Genomic DNA, 15,727 nt, shown 5'->3' with positions numbered 1-15,727 from the left:
TTGACCCAACGATTCAGTGTATTACCTGATATAATCTGCAGATACAGAAACATCATTTTCTGTCCACTTTGATCCTAATCTAAGTTGGAAGTTTCTACGAGGAACGGATTACCTTTTCTCCACGTGAAGCAAGGAATGGAATAAATCTCAAAATCCATACAAATTCACATGATTCAATAGAAAGGAGCCAACGCAGTCACTAACCGAACCTGAAGACGATCCTACTGGCTTCCCCATGGCTGCCGCCGCCGCCGCGGTATCGACGGTGATAGCCGTGCTGTGATTGGGACTAGGGCTTGATGTGTCCTGGGCGATGGAATAAAACGCTGTGCGGCGGCGCGTTGCCGTGATTGGGGACTAGAGTTCGACTTGGACCCCCGCCGCTGGGTCGCCGGCACCAGGCTGCCGCGCGCAGCGGTGACGGGAAGAAGAATTCCGAGCAGCCGGAGCGACGATTGACGTCCTGATGAAGAAACGAAGAGACAAACTGACGAAGCGATTAGCGATCTGATTGATTTATTTAGGGGTCAGCGATCTGATTGAGATGATGAAGAGACCAAGCGGCCGTGCGTAGCGACGCTTCAGCTAGCGCTAGCGGTCAGCAAGGGAATTGGGCCTAGCTTCGCTTTCTTTCTTAATTTTTTTCTCTGCCTAATATTTTTCTCTATACTAATAATACCTGCATGCCAGATCATGGGCCCCTCTCAGGCTTTGGCCCTTGGCCGTTGCCCGGTCGATGCGGTTGGGCGTGGTTGGTCCATCAAGAGTATTGTTTATCCCTAAATAGTGCAGCTTCTAAACTAACCTCGACCATCATCTCATTGCTGGATTGCAGATTTGTATGCAGGAGAGGCGGGCATGGTGAAATTTTCGGAGGGTTGAGAGGAAGGACCTGCGATGTTGTTGTTGAATTGACTGGTGGTGGTGTTCAATGCTTAGGCAAGCATATGTCCTCCTGGCGACGCACGCCTCACCCCGTAGGGCTTGCTCCCCTAGTCCCCTACTCTGTCGGTCGCTTGCCCATTCTACTTCACACCGACGTCGGCTTTCTCCTCGGTTGTGCTTCATCACGCTAGCAGTCGAGTGTGACAACCGAGCGTCACCCCTCCGAGGTCCAGCGTGGAGGACGGCCTGGACCCCAGAACGAGCACATCCACAACCTCGTTGTGTTGTTCCATGATTGACAGTCCTAGGAAGAGCAACAATGAATTGCCACTATCGTTTGGATAGGAAGAGGGGTGGGAGAACGAATCTGCTTTCTTAGTGCAATCGGGGCAAGTTGCAACCAACACTTAGGCAAGCATATGTCAATAGGGGGGCAACTCTTCTCATTTTACGTACAAAACTAATCAATGGTTTTTTGAGAGGAAACAATGGTTAAAATATAGATAACGTACCTTTGCTTTTGTCCAAGATTGGACACTTGTATGCACTATCCTAGATGCATCCTAGGATTGCTATGATTTTCTTCTTGGTGTTTTAGGAACACATTTGAGCGTGGAATAAGGATCGTAGGTGCTGGCATACACACCGCCTAAGTTGTTGTTTTATTGGTGTAGTAGTAGTTACAACATTCTGCATTTTTTAAATTGATACATAGTAGACAGTAGAAAGGGTTGATTATAGTACCTATTTTATGTGCTTAATGTAGTTTTGTCGCTGCATTCTCAATATAATGGTCATACGATCTGTCCAACGACCTATAACTTTTTTGTGCATTTGAGTTCCAACCAAAAATATGTTGGAAATATGCCCTAGATGCAATAATAAAAGTATTATTATATTTCCTTGTTCATGATAATTGTCTTTATTCATGCTATAACTGTATTATCCGGAAATCGTAATACACGTGTGAATACATAGACCATAATATGTCCCTAGTAAGCCTCTAGTTGACTAGCTCGTTGATCAACAGATAGTCATGGTTTCCTGGCTATGGACATTGGATGTCGTTGATAATGGGATCACATCATTAGGAGAATGATGTGATGGACAAGACCCAATCCTAAGCATAGCACAAGATCGTGTAGTTCGTTTGCTAGAGCTTTTCCAATGTCAAGTATCTTTTCCTTAGACCATGAGATCGTGTAACTCCCGGATACCGTAGGAGTGCTTTGGGTGTATCAAACGTCACAATGTAACTGGGTGACTATAAAGGTGCACTACAGGTCTATGCGTAGATGAACTCATAGATGATCTGAATCACTTGGTCATCGGTGATCTGAATCACGGCGAGTACGACTCCATCATCACCCTTCCCTTGAACGCTTCCGCACTCGATCTACAAGTGGTATGTAGATGCAATCTCTCTCCATTGACTCGTTGCTTAGATGAACTCATAGATGGATCTTGGTGAAACCGTAGGAAAATTTTTAATTTTCTGCAACGTTCCCCAACAGTGGCATCATGAGCTAGGTCTATGCGTAGTTCTCTATTGCACGAGTAGAACACAATTTTGTTGTGGGCGTGGATCTTGTCAACTTGCTTGTCACTACTAGTCTTTTCTTGCTTCAGCGGTATTGTGGGATGAAGCGGCCCGGACCAACCTTACACGTACGCTTATGTGAGACCGGTTCCACCGACAGACATGCACTAGTTGCATAAGGTGGCTGGCGGGTGTCTGTCTCTCCCACTTTAGTTGGAGCGGATTCGATGAAAAGGGTCCTTATGAAGGGTAAATAGAAGTTGACAAAATCACGTTGTGGTTATTCGTAGGTAAGAAAACGTTCTTGCTAGAACCCAATTGCAGCCACGTAAAAGATGCAACAACAATTAGAGGACGTCTAACTTGTTTTTGCAGCAATTGTCATGTGATGTGATATGGCCAGAAGTTGTGATGAATGATGAATGATATATTGTGATGTATGAGATCATGTTCTTGTAATAGGAATCACGACTTGCATGTCGATGAGTATGACAACCGGCAGGAGCCATAGGAGTTGTCTTTATTTTTTGTATGACCTGCGTGTCATTGAAGAACGCCATGTAAATTACTTTACTTTTTTGCTAAACGCGTTAGCCATAGAAGTAGAAGTAGTCGTTGGCGTGACAACTTCATGAAGACACGATGATGGAGATCATGGTGTCATGCCGGTGACAAGATGATCATGGAGCCCCGAAGATGGAGATCAATGGAGCTATATGATATTGGCCATATCATGTCACTACTATATAATTGCATGTGATGTTTATTATGTTTATGCATCTTGTTTACTTAGAAACGGTAGTAAATAAGATCATCCCTTACAACAATTTCAAGAAGTGTTCTCCCCTAATTGTGCACCGTTGCTAAAGTTCGTCGTTTCTAAGCACCACGTGATGATCGGGTGTGATAGATTCTTACGTTCACATACAACGGATGTAAGACAGTTTTACACATGCAAAACACTTAGGGTTAACTCGACGAGCCTAGCATGTACAGACATGGCCTCGGAACACAGAGACCGAAAGGTCGAACATGAGTCGTATGGAAGATACGATCAACATGAAGATGTTCACCGACGACGACTAGTCCGTCTCACGTGACGATCGGACACGGCCTAGTCGACTCGAATAGTGTAACACTTAGATGACTAGAGGGATGTCTAATCTGAGTGGGAGTTCATTATAATAATTTGATTAGATGAACTTAATTATCATGAACTTAGTCTAAAACCTTTGCAAATATGTCTTGTAGATCAAATGGCCAACGCTCATGTCAACATGAACTTCAACGCGTTCCTAGAGAAAACCAAGCTGAAAGATGATGGCAGCAACTATACGGACTGGGTCCGGAACCTGAGGATCATCCTCATAGCTGCCAGGAAACAATATGTCCTAGAAGGACCGCTAGGTGACGCTCCCGTCCTAGAGAACCAAGACGTTATGAACGCTTGGCAGTCTCGCGCTGATGATTACTCCCTCGTTCAGTGCGGCATGCTTTACAGCTTAGAACCGGGGCTCCAAAAGCGTTTTGAGCATCACGGAGCATATGAGATGTTCGAGGAGCTGAAACTAGTTTTCCAAGCTCATGCCCGGGTCGAGAGATATGAAGTCTCCGACAAGTTCTATAGTTGTAAGATGGAGGAAAACAGTTCTGTCAGTGAGCACATACTCAAAATGTCTGGGTTGCACAATCGCCTGACCCAGCTGGACATTAACCTCCCTGATGAGGCGGTCATTGACAGAATCCTTCAGTCGCTGCCACCAAGCTACAAGAGCTTTATGATGAACTACAATATGCAGGGGATGGTGAAGACCATTCCTGAAGTATTTTCAATGCTGAAGTCAGCAGAGGTTGTGATCAAGAAAGAACATCAAGTGTTGATGGTCAATAAGATCACTAAATTCAAGAAGGGCAAGGGCAAGAAGAACTTCAAGAAGGACGGCAAGGATGTTGCCGCGCCCGGTAAGCCAGTTACCGGGAAGAAGTCAAAGAATGGACCCAAGCCTGAGACTGAGTGCTTTTATTGCAAGGGGAAGGGTCACTGGAAGCGGAACTGCCCCAAATACTTAGCGGATAAGAAGGCCGGCAACACCAAAGGTATATTTGATATACATGTAATTGATGTGTACCTTACCAGTACTCGTAGTAACTCCTGGTTATTTGATACCGGTGCCGTTGCTCATATTTGTAACTCACAGCAGGAGCTGCGGAATAAGCGGAGACTGGCGAAGGACGAGGTGACGATGCGCGTCGGGAATGGTTCCAAGGTCGATGTGATCGCCGTCGGCACGCTACCTCTACATTTACCTACGGGATTAGTTATAAACCTTAATAATTGTTATTTGGTGCCAAGTTTGAGCATGAACATTGTATCTGGATCTCGTTTGATACGAGATGGCTACTCATTTAAATCCGAGAATAATGGTTGTTCTATTTATATGAGAGATATGTTTTATGGTCATGCACCGATGGTCAATGGTTTATTCTTAATGAATCTCGAACGTAATATTACACATATTCATAGTGTGAATGCCAAAAGATGTAAAGTTGATAACGATAGTCCCACATACTTGTGGCACTGCCGCCTTGGTCATATTGGTGTCAAGCGCATGAAGAAGCTCCATCCTGATGGACTTTTAGAGTCTCTCGATTATGAATCACTTAACACTTGCGAACCATGCCTCATGGGCAAAATGACCAAGACTCCGTTCTCCGGAACAATGGAGCGAGCAACCAACTTGTTGGAAATCATACATACCGATGTGTGCGGTCCAATGAGCGTTGAGGCTCGCGGAGGATATCGTTATGTTCTCACTCTCACTGATGACTTGAGTAGATATGGGTATGTCTACTTAATGAAACACAAGTCTGAGACCTTTGAAAAGTTCAAGAAATTTCAGAATGAGGTAGAGAATCAACGTGACCGAAAAATAAAGTTCCTACGATCAGATCGTGGAGGAGAATATTTAAGTCACGAATTTGGTACACACTTAAGGAAATGTGGAATCGTTTCATAACTCACACCGCCTGGAACACCTCAGCGTAACGGTGTGTCTGAACGTCGTAATCGCACTCTATTGGATATGGTGCGGTCTATGATGTCTCTTAGCGATTTACCGCTATCATTTTGGGGATACGCTCTAGAGACAGCTACATTCACTTTAAATAGGGCACCGTCTAAATCCGTTGAGACGACACCGTATGAATTATGGTTTGGGAAGAAACCTAAGCTGTCGTTTCTAAAAGTTTGGGGATGCGATGCTTATGTCAAGAAACTTCAACCTGAAAAGCTCGAACCCAAGTCGGAAAAATGCGTCTTCATAGGATACCCTAAGGAAACCGTTGGGTATACCTTCTACTTAAGATCCGAGGGCAAGATCTTTGTTGCCAAGAAAGGATCCTTTCTGGAAAAAGAGTTTCTCTCGAAAGAAGTAAGTGGGAGAAAAGTAGAACTCGATGAAGTACTACCTCTCGAACGGGAAAGTAGTGCAGCTTAGGAAAATGTTCCTGTGATGCCTACACCAACTGAAGAGGAAAATAATGATGATGATCAAGGTACTTCGGATCAAGTTGCTACTGAACTTCGTAGGTCCACAAGGACACGTTCCGCACCAGAGTGGTACGGCAACCCTGTCCTAGAAATCATGTTGTTAGACAACGGTGAACCTTCGAACTATGAAGAAGCGATGGCGGGCCCAGATTCCAACAATTGGCTTGAAGCCATGAAATCCGAGATAGAATCCATGTATGAAAACAAAGTATAGACTTTGACAGACTTGCCCGATGATCGGCGAGCGATAGAAAACAAATGGATTTTTAAGAAGAAGACGGACGCGGATGGAAATGTTACCATCTATAAAGCTCGACTTGTCGCTAAGGGTTATCGACAAGTTCAAGGGATTGACTACGACGAGACATTCTCTCCCGTAGCGAAGCTGAAGTCCGTCCGAATCATGTTAGCAATTGCCGCATACTATGATTATGAGATATGGCAGATGGACGTCAAAACGGCATTCCTTAACGGACATCTTAAGGAAGAGCTGTATATGATGCAGCCGGAAGGTTTTGTCGATCCTAAGAACGCTAACAAAGTATGCAAGCTCCAACGATCCATTTATGGACTGGTGCAAGCATCTCGGAGTTGGAACATTTGCTTTGATGAGATGATCAAAGCGTTTGGGTTTATGCAGACTTATGGAGAAGCCTGCGTTTACAAGAAAGTGAGTGGGAGCTCTGTAGCATTTCTCATATTATATGTAGATGACATACTCTTGATGGCAAATGATATAGAACTTCTGGACAGCATTAAGGCCTACTTGAATAAGTGTTTTTCAATGAAGGACCTTGGAGAAGATGCTTACATATTAGGCATCAAGATCTATAGGGATAGATCGAGACGCCTCATAGGTCTTTCACAGAGCACATACCTTGATAAGATTTTGAAGAAGTTCAAAATGGATCAGTCCAAGAAAGGGTTCTTGCCTGTGTTGCAAGGTGTGAGATTGAGCTCGGCTCAGTCCCCGACCACGGCAAAAGATAAAGAAGAGATGAGTGTCATCCCCTATGCTTCAGCCATAGGATCTATTATGTATGCCATGCTGTGTACCAGACCTGATGTAAACCTTGTCGTAAGTTTGGTAGGAAGGTACCAAAGTAATCCCGGCAAGGAACACTGGACAGCGGTCAAGAATATCCTGAAGTACCTGAAAAGGACAAAGGACATGTTTCTCGTTTATGGAGGTGACGAAGAGCTCGTCGTAAAGGGTTACGTCGACACTAGCTTCGACACAGATCTGGATGACTCTAAGTCACAAACCGGATACATGTATATGTTGAATGGTGGAGCAGTAAGCTGGTGCAGGTGCAAGCAGAGCATCGTGGCGGGATCTACATGTGAAGCGGAGTACATGGCAGCCTCGGAGGCAGCGCATGAAGCAATTTGGGTGAAGGAGTTCATCGCCGACCTAGGAGTTATACCCAATGCGTCGGGGCCGATCAAACTCTTCTGTGACAACACTGGATCTATTGCCCTTGCCAAGGAGCCCAGGTTTCACAAGAAGACCAGGCACATCAAGCGTCATTTCAACTTCATCCGTGAAAATGTTCAAGATGGAGACATAGATATTTTCAAAGTACATACAGATCTGAATGTCGCAGATCCGTTGACTAAACCTCTCTCGCGAGCAAAACATGATCAACACCAGAACTCTATGGGTGTTCGATTCATCACAATGTAACTAGATTATTGACTCTAGTGCAAGTGGGAGACTGTTGGAAATATGCCCTAGATGCAATAATAAAAGTATTATTATATTTCCTTGTTCATGATAATTGTCTTTATTCATGCTATAACTGTATTATCCGGAAATCGTAATACACGTGTGAATACATAGACCATAATATGTCCCTAGTAAGCCTCTAGTTGACTAGCTCGTTGATCAACAGATAGTCATGGTTTCCTGGCTATGGACATTGGATGTCGTTGATAATGGGATCACATCATTAGGAGAATGATGTGATGGACAAGACCCAGTCCTAAGTATAGCACAAGATCGTGTAGTTCGTTTGCTAGAGCTTTTCCAATGTCAAGTATCTTTTTCCTTAGACCATGAGATCGTGTAACTCCCGGATACCGTAGGAGTGCTTTGGGTGTATCAAACGTCACAATGTAACTGGGTGACTATAAAGGTGCACTACAGGTATCTCCGAAAGTGTCTGTTGGGTTGAATCGGATCGAGACTGGGATTTGTCACTCCGTATGACGGAGAGGTATCTCTGGGCCCACTCGGTAATGCATCATCATAATGAGCTCAAAGTGACCAAGTGGTTGGTGACAGGATCATGCATTACGGTACGAGTAAAGTGACTTGCCGGTAACGAGACTAAACGAGGTATTGGGATACCGACGATCGAGTCTCGGGCAAGTAACATACCAATTGACAAAGGGAATTGTATATGGGGTTTGATCGAATCCTCGACATCGTGGTTCAACCGATGAAATCATCGTGGAACATGTGGGATCCAACATGGGTATCCAGATCCCACTGTTGGTTATTGACCGGAGAGTCGTCTCGATCATGTCTGCATGTCTCCCGAACCCGTAGGGTCTACACACTTAAGGTTCGGTGATGCTAGGGTTATTAGGAAGACTTGTATGTGATTACCGAATGTTGTTCGGAGTCCCGCATGAGATCCCGGATGTCACGAGGAGTTCCGGAATGGTCCGGAGGTGAAGTTTTATATATGGGAAGTTGTCATGCGGACACCGGAAAGTTTCGTGGGCATATCGGTATTGTACCGGGGCCACCGGGAGGGGCCACCCCTCTCGGAGGGCCACATGGGCCGCAAGGGGCAGGGAACCAGCCCCTGGAGGGCTGGGCGCGCCCCCCACCTTGGGCCCATGCGCCTAGGGTTAGGGGGGAAACCCTGAAGGGGGCGCCCCCTTTGCTTGGGGGGCAAGTCCCCCCTCCCTGGCCGCCGCCCCCCTCTAGATCCCATCTAGAGGGGTCGGCCCCCCTTGCCCCTTCCCCTATAAATAGTTCTATGTCAACAATAAAATTTTCTACTATATATGGGAGATTTGAGAGGAGTAGTTCTATGTCGAATGATGTCGCCGATCAGGGGGATTTCACATCGCTTTGGTTTCATGGATGTATGTACACAATGCTATATAAGCTCATCTCACCAATAATTACATGTTGCCTTACTGTAATGCTAAGATACTTAACTAATTAACTCATGATAGTTAGTTGCCCAGAGATCGATGTCTATGGGATTCATGGAGGTGGAATAGCCGACGATTTGTGTCGGCACTGCTCAAAACTTGCCCAACTCATGATAAGTAGTTGCTAGAAATGCTGGTGCGAGTTGCCAAAAATATTTTTAGCAACAAACCGGTATAATGTTCACAAAATTTGCTATTTCCAAGAGGATAAATTGCCTACATGGTGCAATAGATTTAATTTTCACAATAGCAACTCAAATCATGGTTCTATGTGATAGAGGTGGGAGAGGGAGGTTGAAGAGGAGTGTGCTTGGTCCCTGGTTTTAGGTGAATCGATAATTTTGAGCGAGGGGGTGGTTTGTGGTGTGGTGATGCGGGGGCCGGAATCGTTAATGATTTTGAGTCGTAAGTGTCCAACACTTACCCACCGCGTGACCGTTAGTTGTAGATATGCTTGTGCAAGTTGCCCAAAGATTCGCTCCCGAGAGTGTTAGGTTATATTTAGCCCAAAACTTTCTCAGCGGATGATAGTTAGTTGCTAGAGAAACTATCGTGAGTTGCCCGGATATAATTTTACGCAACAAATTGATTTAATTTGCACATAAGTTCCTATTTCCAATAGGATAAGCTGCCTAGATATAAACAATACTTCCCTAGATCACCCAAATTTAGAAAGATATTTGTATCCACTAATTTGATATACTGATGCAGTATAGGGAGGTTGAAGAGGGGTGTGCGGGGTCCTGGGTTTTTTGGGTGAGTCGATGATTTTGAGTATGGGGCGGTTTGCGATGTGGGGATGCAGTGGTTGGAATCGTCGATGATTCGAGCGAAAAATGTCCAACACTTGCCCAACCCTGATAGTTAGTTGCTAGAGATGCTCTGCGTGAGATGCTCAATGATCCGCTCCCAAAGAGTGTTGGGTTTTGTTTCACCCAAAACTTAGTGAAAGCATGATAGTTAACTTAGTTTCTAGAGAGGCGGCTCGAATTGCCCATAGATTTTTTAGCAACAAATAAACTTAATTTGCCCCAATGTTGCTATTTTCCAATAGGATAAGTTGTCCATATATGACAGTACTTGCCTAAATCATCTAAGTTTTGTAGATATCTTGTATCCACTAATTTGATACCCTAAAATAGCTTTTTGTTTGGTTCTCCAGACAAGAAAACCATTTCAGTTGTAACATAAGAAAAACCCATTAGTTTTCTAGTACAAGGTCTGTCCATGCTGTGATTGCTGTAATCTTCGACAACTCCTTGATTCTTGGCTTCCACCCCATCACATCTATTTCGCCATCACGGTCAGAGGCGAAGTTACCTAAATAACGACCATTACTTGTCTGGTACAAGATGAAGGTTGCCTAAACAACCACCACTAATTGCCTCGGACAAAGAGACCAATTATTTTGGGGTTGGATACTTAACAATTTTGTTTTCTAGGGGGGGTGATGTGAACTTATCAAAATTACAATCATTACTTGCTTGCGAGACGTGGTAAGTTGCCTGGGGTTGGAAGCTATACACCACTTCTGTTATCTAGGGAAAGAGGCGAATTTGCTTGTGGTGGCAACTTTACGACACTTTTGCTTCGGTACACCCCTTCTAAACAAATCAACGGTGGAGTTCTCTCCATACCCCTTCATAATAAAGAGTATGATGACCATTTTTGAAAATACGTCATCCAGTACGGACCAGCCCACAAGCAAACATTTAAAAGGCCGGCCCATTAGCAAACACTTAATAAAATAAGTAGGGGAGAAAATGAAAAGGGCAAGGATATAAATGAGGTGAAATTGAAGAAGGAATCGAACGCAGGTCACCTGCATCAAGGGTTGAGCTACAAACAACTAGCTCACTATCAACTCTATGATAAAAGTGTAGGCGCAACTAACTTAAGGCAAAAGGGCCAGCTATTCAACTTGTTTTCGGGTTATTTTTTCTTTTGTTTTTTTCTCGATTTCACGGATTTTCTATTTTCTTCTTCGGTTTTGTTCAGTTCTTTCTCTTTTTTACAAGCTTTTTTGTCTCGGTTTTCATAGTTTTTTCATACACGTTTTGGTATATATCTTTTTAGAGGATTTTTGCTATATATCTAATACATGATTAATAATTTCGAATACAAGATTAACACTTTTTTAATGCATGGTCAACATTGCACATTTCATATTTTTTAAATGCTTGATTAACATTTTTTGAACACAAGTTTAACTTTTTATGAATACATCCTCACATTTTTTCTATACACATTTAACATATTTCAAATGCTTGATTAACATTTTCCAAATAACATTTTAACATTTTTTATGTACATGGTCTACATTTTTTCTATACAAATTTAATATTTTTCGAATGATTGATTAATTTATTTTCTTCAAATACTTGGAATACTAGGTTAACATTTTTTAATACATCATAAACAATTTTTCTATACACATTTAACATTATTAAATGCTTGACTAACATTTTTGAAATACTTATTTAACTGTTTTTACATGCTGCATTTTAATTTTTTAAATACATGTTAAACTTTTTTCACACACTTTCTATAATTTCTGTACACATCAGAAACATTTTCTCTATACACATTTAACATTTTCAAATGCTTCGTTAACATTTTTCAAATATGTTTATGTAAAACATTTTTGTAATACATTTATTTACGATATTTGGAAGCATAAATGAAAGTAAAAACAAATTAAAAACGAAAAAATTCAAGAAAACGAGGTTGTTCCCTCCCGCACCTTTGGGCCGACTCATCTAGCGTCTGGCTTAACGCGAGGCTTCCCTACGTCTCACTATTTGGGAGAAATAGGGCCACCCCCAATACGCTACCGCCCATACACGGTCCGCCCGCCGTGCGTTACTTACCAAACCCTCTTTGGCGACTTCAACATTTTTTATCTTTTTTTAATCTTCAAAAAATGTGCACCGCAAGAGATTCGAACTCCAACTCTACAGGTTTGTTCGTGTTTGTTTAAACCGGGCTTTAGTCACGGCAATAACAATCAACCCACAGGAAATTTTTGAAATCCAGAACATTTTCTTTAACTTGATAATCTTTTTCCAAAACCGAGAATGCTTCAGCCAACGCAACAGCGCCTCAACGGCATTGATGCCAATGCATAGATGGGCCAACGCCTAAGCATTTTTTCTCTTTTCTAGTTTTCGTTTTCCCTCTATTTTTGTTAATTATTTATCTCCTTTTTGAATTTATTATTCTTTTTTATACCTGTTCAAAAATTTGTCATACTGTTTCGAACACCAAACAATATCCTTGTCTTCAATTATTTTTAATAATTTTTAAAAATATTCCTGTTTTTGAATTTGTATTCACAAATTTAGGAAATGTTTGTGTTTGAAACTAAAGTTGATAAATTTTTATAAAAGTATTTTGTTTGCAATTTTTCATCAATTTTTTTAGAATTGTTAATAATTTTGGAAAAAAGTGGTCAAAGTTTATAATTTTTTAGAAACAATTTAAAATTTCAAAATTGTTGAAAAGTTTCAAGAAATGATTAGGACAGATGAAAATGTTCATATTGATTGACAGTGACAGAAATTGCAAATAATAGAAACATTCAAATTAGAAAAATTGCATGCTCACGGATGCACTTGTCTCGCATAGTCTAGCACACTCCTCTTCAACTGGTGCTTTTGGAACAGGAATAAATCACCCCAATATTTGCAAGAAGATGGGCATATGCCCATGATAAACATCCATGTCAGGTTTGAGAGATTTCTGACATCGTAACCAAGATGCGACCCGCCCTGCCCTTTATCGGCCTTTTTGACTAAGAAAACTCTAAAAAAATGATAAATTTGTCAAAAATAAAAAAACTTGAAATGATTCATTTAGTTGGTCATAGAAGGCCACAGAAGAAAATTAGGGCCATTTCAAGGACGTTGAGAAACAACGTGCTAGCAGACGGAGCCTTCTGGCCTACCTGACCAGTCTCCGTTCAATATGATCTATTTTTGGACATCTTTGAAATGATCTCAAATTTTGCAAGCAGGTGGGCATGCCTATGGTAGAAATCTATGTCAGGTTTGAACGATTCCTAACACCGTATGTAAGTTGCGACATCTCCGGCCATTTATCGGCTTTTTTGACAAAGAAAACTCGAGAAAATGCAAAGTTTGTCGAAAACCAAAACAACATTGTATGATGCCTACAATTGGTCGTAAAAAGCAATGGGAAAAATAGGGTCATTTCAAGGATGGAGAGAAAAACGTGCTCGCGGATGGGGCCTTATAGCCTACCCGAACACCCTTCGTTCAACATGTTTTAATTTTGGACATCTTCGAAATGACTCCAACTTTTTGAAGCAGGTGGACTTGCCATGGTAGGCATTCGTGTCAGGTTTGAATGATTTCCGCCACCATATGCAAGTCGTGACCCGTCCGACAATTTGTTGGTCTTTTTTGACTGAGAAAACTTCAGACAATGCAAAAATTGTCGAAAACCAAACCAACTTCGCATGGTGCAAAATTGGTCATACAAGGCCACAAAAAATGGTGTCACTTCAAAGATGTTGATAAACAACATGCTCTCAGACGGAGTCTTCTGGCCTACCCGAAAACCCTCCGTTCAACATGGTCTACTTTTGGACATGCTTGAAATATTCCTAACTTTTGCAACCAGGTCGCCATGGCCATGGTATATATCCATGTCAAGTTTGAATGATTTTCGACACCATATGCAAGTTCTGACACGTCCTACCATTTATTAGCCTTTTTTGACCAAGAAAACTCAAGAAACTGCAAAATTTCTAAAAATCAAAATCAACTTGGCATGGTGCCTGAAAAGGTCATCGAAGGCAGTAAAAAATATAGTCATTTAACGCATGCTGAGAAACAATGGGCGCAACCAGACACCCTACATTAAATATGTTTTTTAGACATTCTTGAAATAACCCGAAGTTTTGCAAGTAGGTGGGCATGCCCGTTGTAGTGGTCAATGCTAGCTTTAAAGAACAAGGGAATTTAAAATCGCAATTTAAATAGGTAATTCAATCTATTACTTTAAGTATTTAATATAACTAATAGATACAAAGCGCAAAAATTTAAAACAGTAAATGTTATTTTAATAATTATTTAATATTTGAAGGAAAAAATAATTTAAAATCACAATTTTAAATTTACATAAAATTGATATTTTTATATGCCAAATAATATTTTAATTTTGCAGAAAGGTTTTAAAAAGAATAATAAAGTGCACAAACAGAAAACGAATTAACGAAAAAGAGCTGAAAATAGAAAAAAAGATTAGGCCTTGGCTCAATATGTTTCCTTTTTTCAAACTAGTTCGGAAACTAAAAAAAATATCAGTCAAAATTCCAATATGTTCTTGTTTTCTAATAAGTTCTACACAAATACAAAAAATGTTCAAGAAAATTTAGAAATTGTTCATATTTTAAAGATTTTTTTTCGAATTCTGAATTTGTTTGTATTTCTCAAAAGTTGTTCACCTTCAAAACTTTATTTGCTCTTTTATTAAAAGTGTTCATGTTTTAACATTTCTGGGAATTTTGAAAGAGTCATTATTTTTTTAATTCCTCTATATTTTTTGAAATGCAAATATTTGTTTCTTTTTGAACAATATTTGAGAAGGCAAACTTTTTAAAATTTCGAAAAAATTGTTGTGCGTGGCGCCGTCTACTTGGGAACCTCCTAGTCGGTGCTTTCAGTGCTAGTTTGGAAGTTGGCGCATGCCGGCTCGCTCGACTGCTCGCTAGATTCACACGGTCGCTCGCTTTGCCCGCTAGCTTTGAAAAAAGTTCACAAGTTTGAAAAACAGTTCACTAATCCAAACATTGTTCATGAGTTAAATTTTGTAAACTTTATGAATTGGAAAAAGTTCACGACTTTGAAAATTGTTACAAGTTAAAATTTTAAAAAAGATCATGAATTTGGAAAAAAAAAGTTCCTGGATTTTTAAAAACTTTACAAGTTATTTTTTTACGAATTTTAAAATTATTCATGAGTTAAATTTTTCAAAAGTTCACGAGTTCAGAAAATTGTCACAAATTACGAAAAGGTTGAGGATTTAAAGAAACGTATCCTGAATTTTAAAAAATTGACAAATTGTGAAAAGTTGGTGAAAAAAAGAAAAAGGAAAAAGAAAGAAAAAAACAAGTGAAAACCATGCATGAAAAAGGAAATAAAAATCGCTCAGAAAAATCTCGTAGAACCAGAATCGTAAATGTACACAACAAGAAAAAAAAGGTAGAGCTACACACAACAAGCCTTCTGTTCCAGTTGGTAACTATGGTCAGGATTAAACCACTATGTGATGTGTTTGAATCCCAAATGGTACAATATTTTTTGAAGCTCAAAAGAAGGAAAAAAATGTAACCGGGCAAAAAGGGGAAAAAGTGAATGGGTCGAGCCCAGGCCAGAGCCTACTCCTTGTCCTTGATTGATTGTACGTACCCACGATACATACATCGGTGGATATGATTTGCCAATGGGCCGAGCCCAGGACAGAGCCTACTCCTCGTCCTCAAACGATTGTACGTGCCCACAATACATACCTAAGTGGATTCGATTTGCCAAAGTTCGATATTGCCCTTTATA

The sequence above is a fragment of the Triticum aestivum genome, chromosome 3B (assembly GCF_018294505.1).
Source record: "Triticum aestivum cultivar Chinese Spring chromosome 3B, IWGSC CS RefSeq v2.1, whole genome shotgun sequence".
NCBI classification, from domain to species: Eukaryota; Viridiplantae; Streptophyta; class Magnoliopsida; order Poales; family Poaceae; genus Triticum; species Triticum aestivum.
Note: the sequence above shows the minus strand (reverse complement) of the source record.